General features: G+C 36.8%; 1 protein-coding gene across 8 annotated transcripts in view; it reads left to right on the top strand.

Annotated features, from left to right (window-relative positions):
• The window catches only part of INPP4B (inositol polyphosphate-4-phosphatase type II B), a 781,666-nt gene that overhangs the window by 371,531 nt on the left and 392,336 nt on the right, over positions 1–17,799 (top strand). For all 8 annotated transcript variants that reach the window (XM_079154820.1, XM_079154821.1, XM_079154817.1 and 5 more), the window contains one exon: positions 11,246–11,309. The gene's annotated coding sequence lies outside the window, so the exon portion shown is untranslated. The remainder of the gene's footprint in view (positions 1–11,245; positions 11,310–17,799) is intronic.

The following is a 17,799-nucleotide window of genomic DNA, read 5'->3' as shown; positions in this document are numbered from 1 at the left end:
GTATTTTCTAGCGCAATTATTTTTTGGGGGTGAATGGTACAGGGGATTGAACTCAGGGGCACTTGACCACTGAGCTACATCCCCCGGCCTATTTTGTATTTTATTTAGAGACAGGGTCTCACTGAATTGCTTAGCACCTCCCTTTTGCTGAGACTGACTTTGAACTTGTAATCCTCCTGCCACAGCCTCCTGAGTTGCTGGGATTATAGGCGTGCAGCACCATGTCAGTCCTCTCCAGTGCAATTCTATCAGAAATGATAGTCCTGGGCTGGGGAGATAGCTCAGTCGGTAGAGTACTTGCCTTGCAAGCATAAGGCCCTGGGTTCGATCCCCAGCATGGTAAAAAAAAAAAAAAAAAAAAAAAACAAAACTAGAAATGATAGTCCTGAGGAATGGAAGACGCCCACCCCCGCCGCCAAGTCATGCTCTTTTTGTTCCTTTAAACCATTAGATTTAGCAGTCAAACCAGTGATTCATCAGGTTAATCAGTGGTTCACTTGAAAAGATTGTTGATTACCTGGGAGTTCTACTCTTGGTTCATAAAGTTGAGGATAGCACTGGTCTTGTGTGTATTTAGTGAGCAGTTTAATTTTCACTCCTAGAACTGCATTGCCCAATAAGATAGCCACCAGCTATCTTGAATTCAAATGAATTAAAATCAAATAAAACATAAATTCAGAGTAGGCACATTTCTATGCTCAATATAGAGTGGAGGACTCCAGGATAGAACAGACTAGAACACATTTGCATCATCATGGAACCATCTTTAGAATACATGAAAACATTTTGGGGTAGCACATTCATGAACTTTAAGACCTGCTGTACCTCACCCCAAACTCACACATCCAATATGTCTCCTCAGAAGTTAGTTTACAATACCTTGCAAAAATGCTCCGGTAATTCAGTGTTGACTAATTATTTTTCATGTTACAATATTCCTAACACAAGAGAAATCATATCCAAACATAAAGTCCAAATCAATTAGACTTCCCAATTTCCCTCTGCTTGGTTTCTGATTCTGTTCCACCTCAGCTGGACTGGTCCCTCAGAAGTTTAGCTCGGGTGGGGCTCCTCGGTGGCAATGGGCCATCTCGCCTTGTAGCCCAGTGAAGGCCCTGTGTCCTGCCTGACAGTTTCTCTAAAGCAGAGGCTCCATCTCAGGGATGGGGAGATATCTCACCCATCTCTAGTGCTGATTCTCTCATACTCCTCAGGAGGCTCCACAGAGGTTTCTCTGCTTCCTCAGTCGGTTCTTTTTTCCTCTACCTCTTGGGGTACAGATAATGTTTGCTGCACTTGAGTACTTTTTTTCTTTTGGCTCGGAAAAATTGACTTTCTAACATACTCTTCTGAATTTTTTATTATATAGACTTTTGTAGTGAGAGACATAAAATCATTCATTTCTGAATCTACCAAAAGCATCTAATATTTATACAAATTTTATTTATCTTCGCCTCCCTGACAGACAACATTACCTCAGATGTATTTTGTCTTTAGCACAACTTACCTAGTCTGGACGGTCTTTCTCATCTTCCTTCTTGGATTTTCTTTAGTGTATCTCCTCCAAATTGTTCCTTCTTCTGGAGTCTTGCTTCTTATTTCTCCAACATGTCCCTTCAGGCAGTGGTGTGCTGGTAAACTGAATCTCTAGAAAACAAAACCAAAAGCCCTGATTTGAGGCATTTGCCCATTTTCCAGGTGTAAATACTCCACCATGGCTGATTGCAGGCTTCTAATGGCATGTTACTAAGTGCAGATTTGACCAAGATGTGTGTCTTATGGGCTGAACCAGCCACCTATGGAGCCACTCTGAAACTAACTCAAAAATATTCTGAGTTTTTGACACCAATTTTTGTGTCTTCGAACCTCAAAAAGAATGCAGGTTTCTGAAATTCCTTTCCAGAGCCATTTGGGTTTTCGAGGTGTGATTTCCCTATCGCTCACATTATGGACTCTGTAATGAACAATGAACTTGTATTTCAATTTCTTTGCAGGTCTAACATCATGAGGAGAAATCTTTTTGGTCTGGTCTATTATTATTATTTATATTATTATTATTTTTTTTTAACATTGATGGTTTGAGCTTCAACCAGCCTTTCTAATGTGGAAACAACTAAAACAAAGATGATCAAGAATTAGTGTTTTTTTAGCATATGACCTGAATATAATAAAGCCTTAAAAAAGCAAAATCCTGTGGTTAGATTTTATGTTTATTCTGTCTCCTAACCTGTTATTTTGGGGGATAATTTGTGATATCCCTTCTCCTGTTGGTCTGTTTTTGTTTGTTCTTGAGATCCTGACTGGTCCTTGTAGGGTCTCTAACTGGCCCTTTTCTTCTAATATATTAAAAAAAAATGTTTATATTTGCTTTAATCTTCCTTGAAAGGTAACGTTGCAAGTTGTTTTTTGGGGAAAACATTTATTCCCAGATAACGCTCAATCTGTAGGCTATTTTCCCTGTCGTTATTACTCTGCCTGGCTTTGGAGACTCTGAAGGACAGTTTTTAAGAGGTGACAGTTGATGGCATTTGATTGGTAGTATTTACCACTGTACCAGAAGCTACTTGAAAGAGACGAAAACTCAAAACTATGTAGGATTATCTCAAAATTGATAAAGATAGCTGAACTTTAAACAAATAAACTCTATACTTTCCCTTACAGTGATACCTTTGTCTCCCTTTATTAGCCATGTCTGTGGTTTTGAAACTTGAATACATATTTTTTCCTGATTTTATTGTAAAGAATTTCATAAACAATCACCAGAATTCACTTAATTCTGACATTTTCTACTTTAATTTAAAATGATTTCTCCACTGACACCCATGTATTACTGCTGTGTCTTTTTTTTTCCCCTAATATTTAATTATGTCTTTTCCCTCTCCCTCATAAGGGTACAAAAGGAAATGCTATTGTGACGATAATTATTTTGGGACTCACCCACAGTCTTCCCTTCCACCACTTTCCATGCACTAGACCACAGAAAATGGAAGAGAGTCGCCTTTCTTGGGAAGTTTTAATTGCTTGTTCTAGGAAATAGTCTCAATCCTATTTAAACTTTTTGGTGCTAAATCATATTCCTATCAGTTTATGTCTGGGTAATTAAAACCACTGACCTCATTCTATTTTTGTCTGAAGTGTGACTTAACAGGTTTAGCTCAGATTCAGCAGAATTACTCATGTTTTCCCCTCAAAGCTGATGAAATCAAATCATCTGGGAGCTTTTTAGAAATGTAACATATGATCCCATTTTACTGAATGAGAATCCATATTCCCTAAGTAATTCTGGTATGCAATATGTTTAAGAAACACTAATTTAACATATAAATCTGTTTTTAACTTTTTCAACCAGTCACTGAATATTTTAACTCCTTCCACATACAAGGAGATATGATAGTGTAAGAACAACACAAAAAAGGTAAATTTACATAACATTATACCAATAAGCAGCCCCACAAGGAGTCACCATATAACAAACAATAGGAGAATTCCCAAGGAAAAGAATGGAAGCATTTTTCTGGGCTATGTGAAGGACTTGTTGGGTTGGTGAAGTTCTAGCAGGTAGCATAATTATGAAAGGGATGTCCAGACCAGAAGTTTGCAGAGTTGTAGAACAAGAGAACCCAGAAAGGAAGAGAGACTGGAAAGGGACAGATTAGGAAATGACCTGATTATATTTCTGAGGAGTATTTTCATGTTTTGTTGCATGATGACTGTAGAAACAACACCCTTAGAAATTCTCGTTCTAATATGACTTATGCCTCCAAGATCTTTCTATTACTTCTCATTGGGAACCTTTTCTTCCTGGTTCCCTATTGTCTGTTCTCCCTGAGGTGATTGCTAATCTGATGATTGTAACCATCACATTCTTCTGATTATCCTCCTGTCTTCAGCTATTTCAGATGCTAATTTTACCAAAATCCTTATTTACTACCTTTCACTATTTAGATATGTAGCATTGGTATAGACTAATGTGTGCTACCTGCTTCTGGCCAGTTGGACCTCATAAAAACTTAAACTACAGTGGACTGTGATGGAGGTGGCCAGCTGCCCATCAGACATTATTACCTTTGACTTTAAATGTCTAAATTTTGAATTGGGATTCAAATTTCTTTTTAAACTATGTCCCACTTTGTTTTCTTGTTTTGGATTCAAAGAAATGATGAGTCCGTGATCTGAAGAGATGAAAGTTGGTGCTTCTGATTTGGCAATTCCCCGGTCTGCTCTGGAATGACAGGTTAATTAGGGAAGTCTTGGACTGACTGTGTGTGAAGGTCTTTTGAGTTGGGGAGCTAGGTGGTGGTTATGAGGACTGATACTGGGTACCTAACTTGGAGTATAAAGAATATTCAAATGTCAGAAATATACTCAGGGAAAAACAAATGTTTCAGGACTATGTAGTAGCTCAACATTAAAGAAGAACATTGTCTGGTTTGCTCCCTGAGGTAGCGATTGATTGAGTTCCTTATCACTAGAGGTGACAATTTGGTCAGGGTACAGTAGGGTAAAGGTGATTCAAATGGAAATTGGAGACATGTCAAATGTGTCAAATGTGATTGGACACATGACATTTTTTTTTTCCACAGTGGTCTTTGCAGTACTTGTTTAACTTGAGTTCAGAAATATGCAGGGTTTTCCTTTGCTGCTATAAACTACTGATTATATATAAATTGGTTAGACTTGTTTCTTTTCTTTTCCTTCGTAAATGTATTATTTTCCCTTTAATAAACATAATTTTTTCAAAGAATTTGAGAATTTCTGGAAAAGTGAAAAAAATTTAAAAAAAAATTCACCATTGTTTTGCAATCCGCACAATTAGCTTTCTTAGCTGCAAACATAGAGGTAAAGAGGAAATGAATTTATTTGGGGGCATTCAGCAGAGTATACTTACCCAAGAGCCACAGTAGGCATAATGTCAAGGCCCCCAATTCATTTAGCAGCCCATGACAAACTTTTAATTTCTTTTTAAAATTTGAATAAAAAATGAGTTTTTAGATTGAAAAATTACTGTGTAATATAAATATATTTTTTTACCACTGCAATCATCAAATATGATATATAGCTCTGTGTGAGAATTTGTATGTCCACGTGGAAAAAGGAGTTAATGAATGCAGAGTGTCTAGGGTCTTCTCAAATAAAGAACACAGGCTGAGACTTGGAGGCTGCCCTCTCAGGAGCTGCATCCCCAACCAAATCCACATGAGCTCTGTTCCAGGAAAAATGTTCTATTGCTGCTGCTGGCCCTGGGATCTCCTTCCACACTGCTGGCACTGGGCAGAGGGTACAGCCTCTGCCCCCATTGCCTCTCAGAGCTGGCAGAGGTGTCAGCTCTCAGAACAGATTGCCAGATGGCTTCCGTGAAGCATATGTTTCTGGGCTGATGCTTTGTGTGGTGACATCATAGGAGACTTGGCTAAACGCTTGCATAATCTCAGTAAGAAAGATTGAGAAGTGGATCCTGGTGTCTCTCTTGGTGATGGGTGAACTTGTTAGGTGGGACATTTCCCAGACATAGGAAAGGTGTTCCTGAGGTTCCAGACAAGCAAACCACCACATCAAAACCCCAGCACATTGATGAATTATCCTCTAAACTTTCTGGCACACATAGATGTGACATTTGTCTAATAACTCACATAAAAGCTGCCATGTCTGAATATATATAATATGAATTTTATAACTTAATCATTAATTTAAAGTATAGCATTTTGAGATAGGCATTATTGTTGATACATTCCCATTATATTAATGAAGAAACAGGCTTAAAGAGGCTCAGTTACTTGTCCATGAAGATCAGGTTGAGGACTAGTGAAGATGGAATTTTTATTATGAGTCTTACCTGTTACCCTACATAATAGGCATAATTGAGATGTACAGCTGTAAATATTGCTTTTTACATTTAGTGTTTTGTTAAAAATCTTTTCAATTGTGGATTTTAAACTCTTTGTGGATATCTTTATAATGGTGTGACAGAATATTCCACCCAATTAATATAATAATTTATTCAAAGATTTCTATATTGTTAAATATTTAGGCTGGTTCTATTTTTTTCTTACAAAAGTCATATTGTAGAAATACTTTGCATGTACTTTTCCCCTACATTTATATTTCTTCTCTAGAATAAAGACCCAGAGTTAGAATTACAAATCAAAGGGAATGGAAATGTATTTTCTAATAACCCAATGCCACACTTTTGTTTAATAAAGAAACAAGCTCCTTAATAAATCTATTCATTTAACATATTCATCCCATGCCTCCTTCTTGCTATTAGGGTACTTTTAAGACCATACTGAATATTTGACATTTACCTAAAATGAAGTATTATGTTTTCATGGGCCTGAAGTGAACATCTCAACTTGTATTAACTACATTAGTGAGAATGTACCCTAGATATTCTGGGATGGGTTAAGAACACTTTTAAAGTTCTGAGGAAATACTCTAAGGATGCAGGAAAGTAGCATTCAAACCAATCTCAAGTAGCATCAAGTAGAAGTGATTTTTCTTCTTCGCCAATGAGTTAGATGAAATATTTTCAATCACCATTTTAATGGTTATTTCCTTGAGTACCAGTGAGGTCCAGCAGTTTTTCATATATTCATTAATGAGTTATTTCTTCTTTGGGAAATATCACTTGACTATTTCTCATTCAGTATTCAGTATTTGTATAAAATAGGTTTGGTGTATTGCATTTGTTGCAAATAATATCATTTCTACTTTTATTAATTTTTAATCTAGTGAAATTTTTTACATAATTTAAACTGCCAAGCATTTTCTTTATAATTTCTTCAAGTACTGTAAGTTTCAAAAGTATAATTGATTTATCTCAACTTTATCTATATTTTTTTGTGTTGTATCTTATTTTTATTTATTCCCATTACACATTTGGAATTTCTGATATGTCTAATGGAACATATTTCATTCCCCCAAGTTAGACAATGATCACAACAATTATTAAACCATTGCTTTTTGCATTCATTTGTAGTTCTGATTTTATTATGTAATGAATTTGGGTTCACTTTCTCTACATATCCAAGAGGCCTATGCTTGCTTACATCAATTTTTACTGTAATGAAAATTAGCTATTAATTTTCTCCCACCAAATTTAATGGGAGGGACAGAAATGTGTTGTCCTTTGATAACTAGCACAGTGCTTGGCATGTGACAGGCATTATATATCTGTTGAATGAAAAATGCATAAAATAGGACATTTCTGGCAAAGCCATATTTTCTCACTAATTACATCCATTCCAGAATCATTTCTGCACTCTGGTGAATGTTGTGTCACAATAATACATTTTATCATTAGAATAAAACCTCTTATTAATATTCATTTTCTGAATATTCTTTTGGAGCCACAGCTCATTCTTCAAATGAACTTCAGAAAATTTCAACAGGCTCTAAAATTAGCCACATTAGAATTTTTGTTTAAATTGTGTTAATATATAAATTAAGTTTTGGAAAAATCAATGTTCATATGGTAAATACCTTCCTACTCACACACGTTATAGCTCCTTATTTCCCTTTACAGCTTTCAATAACTTTCTTTACAAAGTCATTCATAAACTTTTTATTGATTTTCTTGTTACTGCTATAGTGATTCAGATTATTATTACTGCTGTTGGGATTTGTATTCATTTATTTTGGAAAACTTACTGTTTACTGCGATTATATAGAAAAGTTACTGTCGCATATTTACCTTGCATGCTGGGAGCTTGCTTGAATAATTTTATTAATTCTAATAGAGAAAATTTTATAGTTTTCTAGTTGAACTAAAGACCACATTGAGCATAATGTCAACGCCAGCTAAATTCTATTTTGTCTTTACAATTAGAGATGGGAATTAGGTAACAAAAATATGATTTTTAAAAATTTGCTTTTAGAGATTGCATGGAACTTTTACACCTGTTTTAGAGACAGTTTATAGTAATACCTTCAGGTACTAACTACATTCAAATAATTTGAGCAGGCATTTAAATGATGGACATTTTAGGGGACAAACCTGGAGGTTTTCCAGAACCCATGAATACTTCCATAGTGCCCAATTTCCTGACTTACACAGCATGTGCCCTCTCTGATCTCTTCTAAACTCCAAGCTTCTCAGCACCAGGCTTTTGCATAATATCCAAAAACTCTTAACTGAGGAGACCCTTGGAGTCATGCAGGCTGTTTTGGGTCAGCATAAGATCTCTAAAGCCTAGGTTTGTTTCTTCCATGGGGTAACATGAAAAGACAAATAGTCAGCCTTGATGCTAGCTGCATCCTCTTTGCACACACTCTGAAGCAGGAGGAGAGACCTGTGTCTTTCAGGACCACAGAGGGAATGAGCACAAGGACCACAGAATTCACCAGCTGCATCATGTGAGGTGGAAGCCCAATGGTGGTCACTTCAATCTCCTTTTTGGTTGTGCACATTCTAATACTGAACAACCATGCTGAGTTCAACCTAACATCCAAATATTATTTAAATTAGAATTCTATTTAAAATAGCATTTTTAAAAAACTTTTATGACCTGATTAACGCAGTATCCTCTTGGGTCATTTATTGTGAAGGTAATGATAAGTGTTAAATGAGGCTTTTTGTTTGCATTAGCTCTGTGGGATGTTTGTCTAAGGTGAGCATGCACTTCAGTAAGTTTGAGTAAATATTGGTTCTTGCTATGTGATGGGAGCTGACAAGTGACAAACACCATAAGGAGGACAAAACCTGTGTGAAAGACAGGTTCATATAACACCATCGATCTTTCTGCATCATAACCTTTTGTTCTTTAGACTTGCACAATTATTCTTTTTTATTCGATATATTTAATCATGATTGTATGAGAGGTTGCCCTTCCTCTGTATGCTTAACTTGTACTTTTAAGAGCAACTATGAGTAACTTCCACTATTCAGAGCTGGAGATGTAGCTCAGTTGGTAGAATGCTTGCTTTGCATTCACAGGCCCTGGGTTCAATTCCCAGCACAAAAAAAAAAAAAGACAAGAATTATCCAGTGACTTGTTTGGGCACCATATGAAATTCTGTTGCCCTCTGTACAATCACATTGTATCTGTAAGGCAGACTCGTCACCTCAAAGTATCAAGAGGGACATATAGTCTCTTCTGGTGATAGGGTGATAAGGACAGGACACTGCCATATACTCTACATACAACAGGGCAAAATGTTAAGCTTTGGTTGGATTTGAAAAATATAAGCGTTAAACTATGGCTTGTATTAAGTGTTAGAATAAAACTACTCTTTCATATACCTGATGACCAAGATTGATTAGCCCCTAGCATCTTTTGCAAAGTCTATCTGAATAAAAACTCAATATAGCAAACTTAAGACTTTTCTATATAACTGGTGTATTTTGTTTTATGTTTAGTAACCAATAAGTGGTTTGCGTTTTCTTGAGTTGCAATTGGGTGACCAGTTTTATGTTTTCTCTTATTATAAAACTTTTCTTTCCTAACACCTTAAAAGCAACTTTGGTTCTGTCAGACTCAAATAATGAGATATGTTAGGACAAATTTTAATGAAGTATTTTGTTTTCCCCAAATGAAATTGGATCTGATGTGATTTATAGCTTACTTGTTGTAGTTTCCTCTTTCTAAATTAAAAACCAAATATAGCTAGCCATCCTATCTGTAGGTTCCACATCCTTAGATTCAATGAACTGCAGATCAAAAATATTAAAACATTTGTGTCTGTGCCAAACATGCACAAACTTTTTTCTTGTCATTATTCCTTAAATAATACATTATGGTGGCTGTTTACATAGCATTTATGTTATATTAGTTTTATTATAAATAATCTAGAGATGATTTTAAGTATAGGGAAAGTTATGCCTAGTTTATATGAAAGTACTACACCTCTTTATAAAAGGAATTTGAGCATTTGCAGATTTTAGCATCTGTATGAGATCCTGGAACCAATTTCTCAGGGATACTGAGGGACAACTGTAGAATTGAGAGAGAGACGTGATAAAATGAAGGAGAAAATCTGATGTGACATCTACTTTTTATGTGATTGGAGGAAAGTGCTTTGAGTAAAGTACAATAGTACTTTAAGTCAAGAAGTTATTATTCTCTTTTGACAGATAAAATGAAATTTTTGTAATTGATAATAATAAAATTACAATTTGAAAATTATAATTTCTGACAATAAAAATAGGAAAAAAGGTCCAGGTATCATTTTTTAGACTCATTTGTATGCCATATAGTAAAAAAAAAAAAATATTTTGATAAATGATATGGGAGAGTGATAAAGTGCCCAAACTCTGGGCCCAGATGTTGGATTCAAATTCACATACTGATTGATTCTTAAACCAGCTGTGCCAGCTGATTGAGCTATCTCATGTTTCTTGGCCAAATTCTTTACCTGTGAATGGTTGTGTTGGAGGTCTCCAAGCCCACCCTCAGTTTGGTGACTTGTTAGAAGACTCAAAAAAACCATATAAGCATATTTATAACAGTAAACGGATACAGAGTAAAATCAGCCAAGGGAAAAGGCTCATGAGAACCAATTTCCAGGTATCCCTTCCAGAAGAGTCACATGCTTACAGCTCCTAGCAAAAAACATGACATGTGAGTAAGCCAGGGAAGCTTAGCAGAACTTTGGTTGTTAGAATTCTACTGGGAATTAGTCACATAAATGTGCAATACTGAGCAACCGACCTCAACTATACAGACTCCAGCATCCCCTGCCTTCAAGCAAAAACCAGGTGTTCACTATAAATCACATTTTAGAGTAAACTTATCTGGTTGGATTGAAACAGCATAGCCCAAGGCCTCATACATATAAAAACATTCTTAACCACTCAGACTATTCCAAGAGCCCAGAGTTATCTCCCAGGAGCCAGCCAGAGGCCCATCTTGGAGACATGCCTCTTTTTTTTTTTTTTTTTGAATGTGCAGGGTCTGAGCAATGCAGGCTAGATGCATTAACCCTTTCTTGCCCAGGGGGTTATGAGGATAAACAAGTTAATCCTGTCACTGAGAATAGCATTTGGCACAAAATAGTGCTTGGCACTTGGGAGCAGTCCATCAGGGTCAACTATAATTCCTTCTAGCGGAGCTCTGTGAACTGAATGAGGCAGATTAATTTGAAACAGAGATGAAAAGTTGTGTTCTATGGATCTTACAATGATAAGTCCTCAAGTTTATAATGATACTGGCAGTATAAGCCTATTAAATATGATATCTATGGTGCTTTAGTTAGAGAAGTTTCCTGTAAAATGCCAAATCCTAAAATTTTGTTTTCTTGTCTTTTGCAGAGCCCTGAACCCAGCAAAACAATAGTCAAAGAGCAGAGCTGTTGAGGAATACAACATAAATAAGGTACAGAAGTCATTCTCAACAGTTGACACATAAAACTCATTATTATTGACAAATAAATTGATGATTACTTCAGGCTTATTACTCCATTATTAACAAAATATTTTCAGTAACACCAGTCTTAGAATATGTGAGACTATGTGTTATAGGTAGCTAACCATATTCTAGAGGGAAATTGATTTCTATGTCTACATCACACCAATTTTGAAGTTGGTTAAACTAGTTCTAAACAGAAATGCAAAGGAATCAAGTTATTATTATTACTTTTTTTTTTTTTTAGTATTTCAATTTATTATACTTCTACTTACAGTTATTACTCAGGGAAAGTAATTTTAAGAAGTATATTTTCTTGACCCTGCCCCCTTAATTTTAATACTGTATTTCCCTACATTCTGAAAGCATTTGATTTATTTAATTTTTTATTATTATTTTAAAAATTATTTTTATTTTTTCTTTTTGGTTGTGCATGACAGTAGAATGCATTTTGGCAAATTATATACACAGATTCTATTTAGGATCCCACTCTTGTGGTCGTACATGATGTAAAGTTATCCTGGTTGTGTATTTAAATGAAGGCTAGGAAAGTTATGTCCAATTAATTCTACTGTCTTTCCTTTTCCCCTCCCCCTCCATTCCCTTCATTTCCCTTTGTCCAATCCAACTGATTTCTATTATTGCCCTCCACAACCTCCCTTGTTTTGTGTTAGTATCCACAAAACAGAGAGAACATTCAACCTTTGGTGTTTTTTTTTTTTCCCAGTATATATCTATGAAATGGAAATTCATCTACAAAGTGATTTCACATAATTGGACAAAGCAGCCTTCATGGTACCTAAATTCGCTGAAGGGGACATTAAGTGAGCAAATAACATATGCGACTGGAAGTTGTGATACATGTTATTAAGGAAGTGAAGAGAAAGCATGCAGAGTTCTGTGGGAGAATATGGGGAAAGAAGGGAAGAGTCTCTGTGGGTTGTGTAAGTAGGAGGATGTCTTTAGAAGATGACTTTTAAGCTGAGGTCTTAATTGTGAAGATAAAACCAATAGGACGATAGTGAATAAAGAAAACAATTTAAAACATACAAAAGAAGAAAAAAAATGAACGAAGTTTGTGTGGCTATAGCACAATCACAGAAGTGGAAACCAGGTTGAATGTAGGAAGTAGCCCAGTCCCACAAGACCTTCCTGATCCAGTAAGGTGTCCTGGGCCCAGGCTCGCTTGTTCACTCCTTGCCTTGGCAATTTTGTGTGATGTCACTTGTCCCCTCCCCCCCTTTTTTATTGTAAACAAATGGGATACATGTTGTTTCTCTGTTTGTACATGGAGTAAAGGCATACCATTTGTGTGATCATAAATTTACATAGGGTAATGCTATTTGATTCATTCTGTTATTTTTTCCCTCCCCCCACCCCTCCCACCCCTCTTTTTCCCTCTGTAGAGTCCTTCCTTCCTCCATGTTTGCCCCCCTCCCTAACCCTAACCCTAACCCTCTTTTGATCTCTTGAATAGAGATGATTTCAAACCTATCACCAGACTCTGCACTACCCTACTGCATCTCCTGGGCAAAGTTCTACAGTAAAAAACACAACAGAAATTGTGTGTGTGTGTGTGTGTGTGTGTGTGTGTGTGTGTGTGTGTGTACCTTTATTTCATACAGTACTTCCAAAGCTATTTTCAGAATTACAATAGAAATTATTTTGAAAGATGCTCTCTTGAAAATATGCATTTTAAGAGGTTCCTTTTGCTCCTGGGATTGGCCCGCTATTAGGTAATGTGGCCTATTTTGTGTCTATGCACATTAAACTGTATTAGATAATTTCCTAGAATCAAGATAATTCAAGTCAGGGAAAGAGAAATCTGTTTGCCTTGGTGGTTTAGCTTTTTCCAACAGAGAATTTTTCTAGACCTGACATATATAGTTAATTGCTTCAATCCCTGATTATATTTTGCACATGAAAATATATCCTTAGGTTCCAATACAGAGGTCTATAGTAAGAACTTAATAAATAATTTTTAATATCAGCATTAGTCATATTGGTTTTCTTAAGTCAAACACACAGAGGAATATCACAAAAAATTGTGTTTGCCTCTCAGCTAATCTGGCTCATATTTCTCCTTTCCATCAAAAATCCTCCTTCTTCTTGATTTATAAAATTCTCATAATTTGGGCTCTTAAAGAAGTCTTAAAGATGAGGCAAATGACCTGGGGGTATTGCCTACTTGAGTACTTTAGAGAATGAGTTGATATTGCATGAAATATAGAGATTTTGTACTTGCAACAAGAAAGATCCTCAGGACCTAGAGTATTAAACCTGACTTATGCTTGTTCAAGAAGAGAGGATTTTGGCATGCATGTTAGAAGTGGCATCTGTTTTCTTAGACCAATTCAGTATATTTCAATTAAATTAACTGTTATTTCAAAAGAAGAAAATCAAGAAAAATTCCCCGGGATTTTAAAAAGTTTGAAACCCAAAGCTTTGTTTCATCCCCAGAAAGACAAGAGACAGATGTCTTTTAATTACTACTTTTCCTATTCGCTCTCTAGCAGGGATATGTCTCAAATTTGGAATCTAATTAGAAATCGTAATTGAAAATGGCTTTTACAAAAAGGAAAGAATAAAGATCAACATGGAAACATAAAAATAGGGAGAAAAACACAAATGATAATATTCCAACCAAATTGAATAATCACCTCTCTGAAATTGAGTTGGCCTTTGGGGAAGACGGTATCGGCTCCACATTGAAAATTTACTGTTTCCTCTTTCAAGAGGAATTTTACTCAGTCAAAAGAAGAGTCTTTCAATCTCTATAAATTAATTTCAGATATTTTTCTCACTATAAAAACAATGCTTTTTAATATTTTGAAGATTGAGTTGAATGCCAAGCTCCCTCATCAATTCTCTGTGTCATCTTGGGCAGATATTTTTGTAACTATTTACAAACTCATAATATACTCATCTCTAAAACTGGGTTTTCAACATTTCTATCTTATTTCTCTCTTGATTTTACACACTGGATGGTATGTAGTAGCAGATCTAGATATACAATATTAAGTTCCAGAAATGAAGGAAAGAAAAGGAAGTAAAACAAAAGAAGATTAACTTTTAAAATACACATTATACTATGTAGCACAGATTATTTCAAATAAAAATATTGGCAAAGTGCTTATGAATTCTATACTGGAGGCAAAAACTCAAAGGCAGGTTGGTTCATCCTTTTATTCAAACTCTTTTCCTGTAGATGTTCTAGACTTTGCCATCCAGATTGTAAACTCTACTTAGAGGTAGCATTACCTCTTTCTGTATTAGGCATAGCACTTTGCACGGTACCAGGTAGAATAGATAATCAGTTAAAGTTTGGTTGAGTGAAGCTAGGAACTAAGGGTGCCAGGGGACACATCACCCAGATTGCCACACCCCCCAGCTTATACATGGCAAGTCTCACATCAGAGCAAGTGTGTATGCCTTCCTGTGGATTGTGTCATTCATGGTAGTACAACCAGTTCTTGCTGCTTCTCTAATGTTCTACTCCCTTCAGATTGGCCACTTTTCCATTATTTGTGCACATTCCACATGCTTAGCTTTTGGTCTTTGCCTGCATTCCCAGTATTCTTGTTTGCATTCTTTCCTTCCCTACTGCTCTCACAGCTCATTTTTCTCTCTTCTCTCTTTTATTTACCCTCAATGTTTATATGCAAATCTCTTTAGTTCATATCTGATATCATGTCTTTCATGAAGTCACCTCAGGCATCTCCTAGGAGATTATCTTACTGCCTTTGCTTTGTTCTGGTTTGTTTGCAGGCACTGTCCCTTGTTCCCTGTTGGTGGAAACTGAGTCTGACACAGCCAGTGAAAGCCAAGGCAAATAATGTGTTAACAGCTCTTACCCTTCATTCTCTGCTCTGTCCTGCTTTCCTTTACTAGCAAAGGAGAGAACCTCAGCTCAGTTGGTGGCTTGCTTTCACACTGATGTTTGCATTACTGGTAGGACGAATTTAGGCTATGAGCCACCAGTGTGTGGAAGCTCCAGGCTGAAGTCACAGTTGCCTGAGTCAAGATGGCTTTCTGAATGGGTCCTCAGTTCTTGACCCTGTACCCCCAGAGTCAGCAGCCAGACTCTGCAGTTCAGTGACCTAAAAACCCTGGTTGCCAGGACACAGGCCAGCATCTCTCTCCCTGTGACTTGCCTTTACCTCAGTATCTGCCCCCTCCCCCCGATTATTGGATACACATATGCTGAGAACCACCCTCCCCAACTGCTTCCCCACCCCTCATTCCAAACCCCTGGGCACCCCTTACTTACTGATGCATATAGAGATGTAACTTGAGTGGATTGGTTAAATCTTGGTGTCATGGACTCTTGTCTTCTCCATGGGTGAGTCACGATTTCTTTTGCACATTACCCTTCTTGACTCCCTTATTAAATGGATTTCCGTTTGCTTCTTTTCATGTCCCTACATTTCTTTTCATTGAATTCACATTGTACTTCCCACTTGCCTGGTCATATTAATAATATAATTAAATCAACAATGCTGTTATGTTTACTGACCATTTCTAAAATATCATTTGTTTTTATTCACTCTGTAAACTTTTACATAAGGTAAACTTATATGTTCTTTAATTTTGACAAAGATGTATTTATGTAACCACGGGACAATCAAGATTCAGAGCACTTGCATGTTCCCGAAACTTCCCTCCCACCATCCCTTTATGGTCAGCCTCTTCTGCCTACCACAACCCTTTAGAATCCACTGATCTATTTCTGTCTTCACAATTATACCTTTTCCATTTATGCCGCATAAATGGAATCATACCGTATAGAGCCTCTGAGGTCATCTCCTTTCACTTAACATATTGTGCTTGCAATTTGCCCATGGTGTTGTAGTTATTAGTATTTATTTCCTTCTATTGCTAAATAGTATTTCATCTTACAGATTTATCACTGTGTGTGTGTGTGTGTGTGTGTGTGTGTGTGTGTGTGTACACATATACCATTTGTGGAGGGCAGACTGTGATCTATTCCAAATTACTCCATGAAAACAGCAGTTTTCAGGCTGTGCCTAAACCTGACTTACTCCATTTTGTGCCTAAATCTGACTTACTCCATTTTGTAAAGCAGTAGTTTGCCATGAGCTATTCCATTTTGAGTTTAAATGCTGAGGTGGAATAACTCTCTACCTTGTTTGTACAAGTAAACAGCCGCCATCTGCCTGACACAACCACAAGGCACAAACTGATAGATAAATTAATCATGCTAATAAAAACAACTACCTGGGAACTTATCAAATTAATCAGAAACTCATGAATACATGGACTTATCAAATTCATATCAGAAAAACCAGGCCCATGAGCTTTTCGAATTCAGCAGATCACCAAATGAAGAAACACCCTCTCTCAAGATCCAAGAAAGTAGGAGTACCCCAAGACTGGACACACGGTGGCACCCTGACCTGTCTGCTGGTCACTCGTTGCAGGCCTTGCCTAGGAAAATTACAACAGGGACAAACCTCTGAAACTCTCTCTTAGGGTTTAGCAGAGCGTGATTTCCCCTGCCTCTGACACTGTGAAAGTGCTGTCCTCAGCGCCTTGGCCTAGAATAAGTCCCTTGCTTTGGCAGCCCTGTGCCCTAAACAGGTTCTTTGGCTGGTTCTTAATCCTATCTGAACACCTCAGTGACTCCCTGCGTGCATACCTGCTGGGTGCCTTTGCCCCTCAGTTCAGCCTGCTGAGTCCCTATGACAGCCTTATCCCATCCCTCGCTTTTCTGTATATTTGTGTGAAGTGTGACTTGTGACTTGAGTGTTACAGAAATTAAGGTTGAAAAAAAAGAACCTGTGCTCGCCCAGTTGATGACTTCCAGGTAACCTACAAGTATTCAGAGAACTGCCACCGACGACAGTGGTGTAGCCTACGAAATTACTGTTGTTCAATAAATTCTGACATTGTGGAAAGACACAAAAGAGTCTGGGCTGTCTGGCCTGGCTTGCTCATGACACCATTTGAAGAACCTTTGGGTTGTTCCAATTTTTATTGATTTTTTTAAAAGCCACCAGAAACATCCATATACAGACTTTTAGTTATCAAGAGCTGTATTTCTCTTGGGTAAAAATATAAGAGGTGAACTTCTGAGTGGTATAGTAGGTATGTGTGGGCCTTTGTAAGAAACTACCAGCCACTCTTTGAAAATGGCTGTGCTAGTTTGCATTCCTAGTTGGAATGTCTGAAAGATACTGTAGGTTCACATGTTAACCAGAGACTGTTATTGTTAGTCTTCTAAAATGAATTTGGAGCTATTCCAATAGTGTGTAGTGATGTTCTTCATAGTGTTAATCAGTGAAGCATAGTGGTGATCAGTGAGGCAATGTTTTCTCATGTGCTTATGTACCATCATTTTTATCATACATATCTTCTTTGGTGAAATGTCTACTTAAATCATTTGCCCTTTTTTTTTTTTTTTAGTGCATTTCTTCTTCTTCTTCTTTTTCTTCTTCTT

The sequence above is a fragment of the Sciurus vulgaris genome (genome assembly GCF_902686455.1).
Source record: "Sciurus vulgaris genome assembly, chromosome: 9".
Taxonomy (NCBI): domain Eukaryota; kingdom Metazoa; phylum Chordata; class Mammalia; order Rodentia; family Sciuridae; genus Sciurus; species Sciurus vulgaris.
The sequence above is the reverse complement of the archived record's forward strand: the minus strand, read 5'-3'. Positions and strand labels throughout refer to the sequence as shown.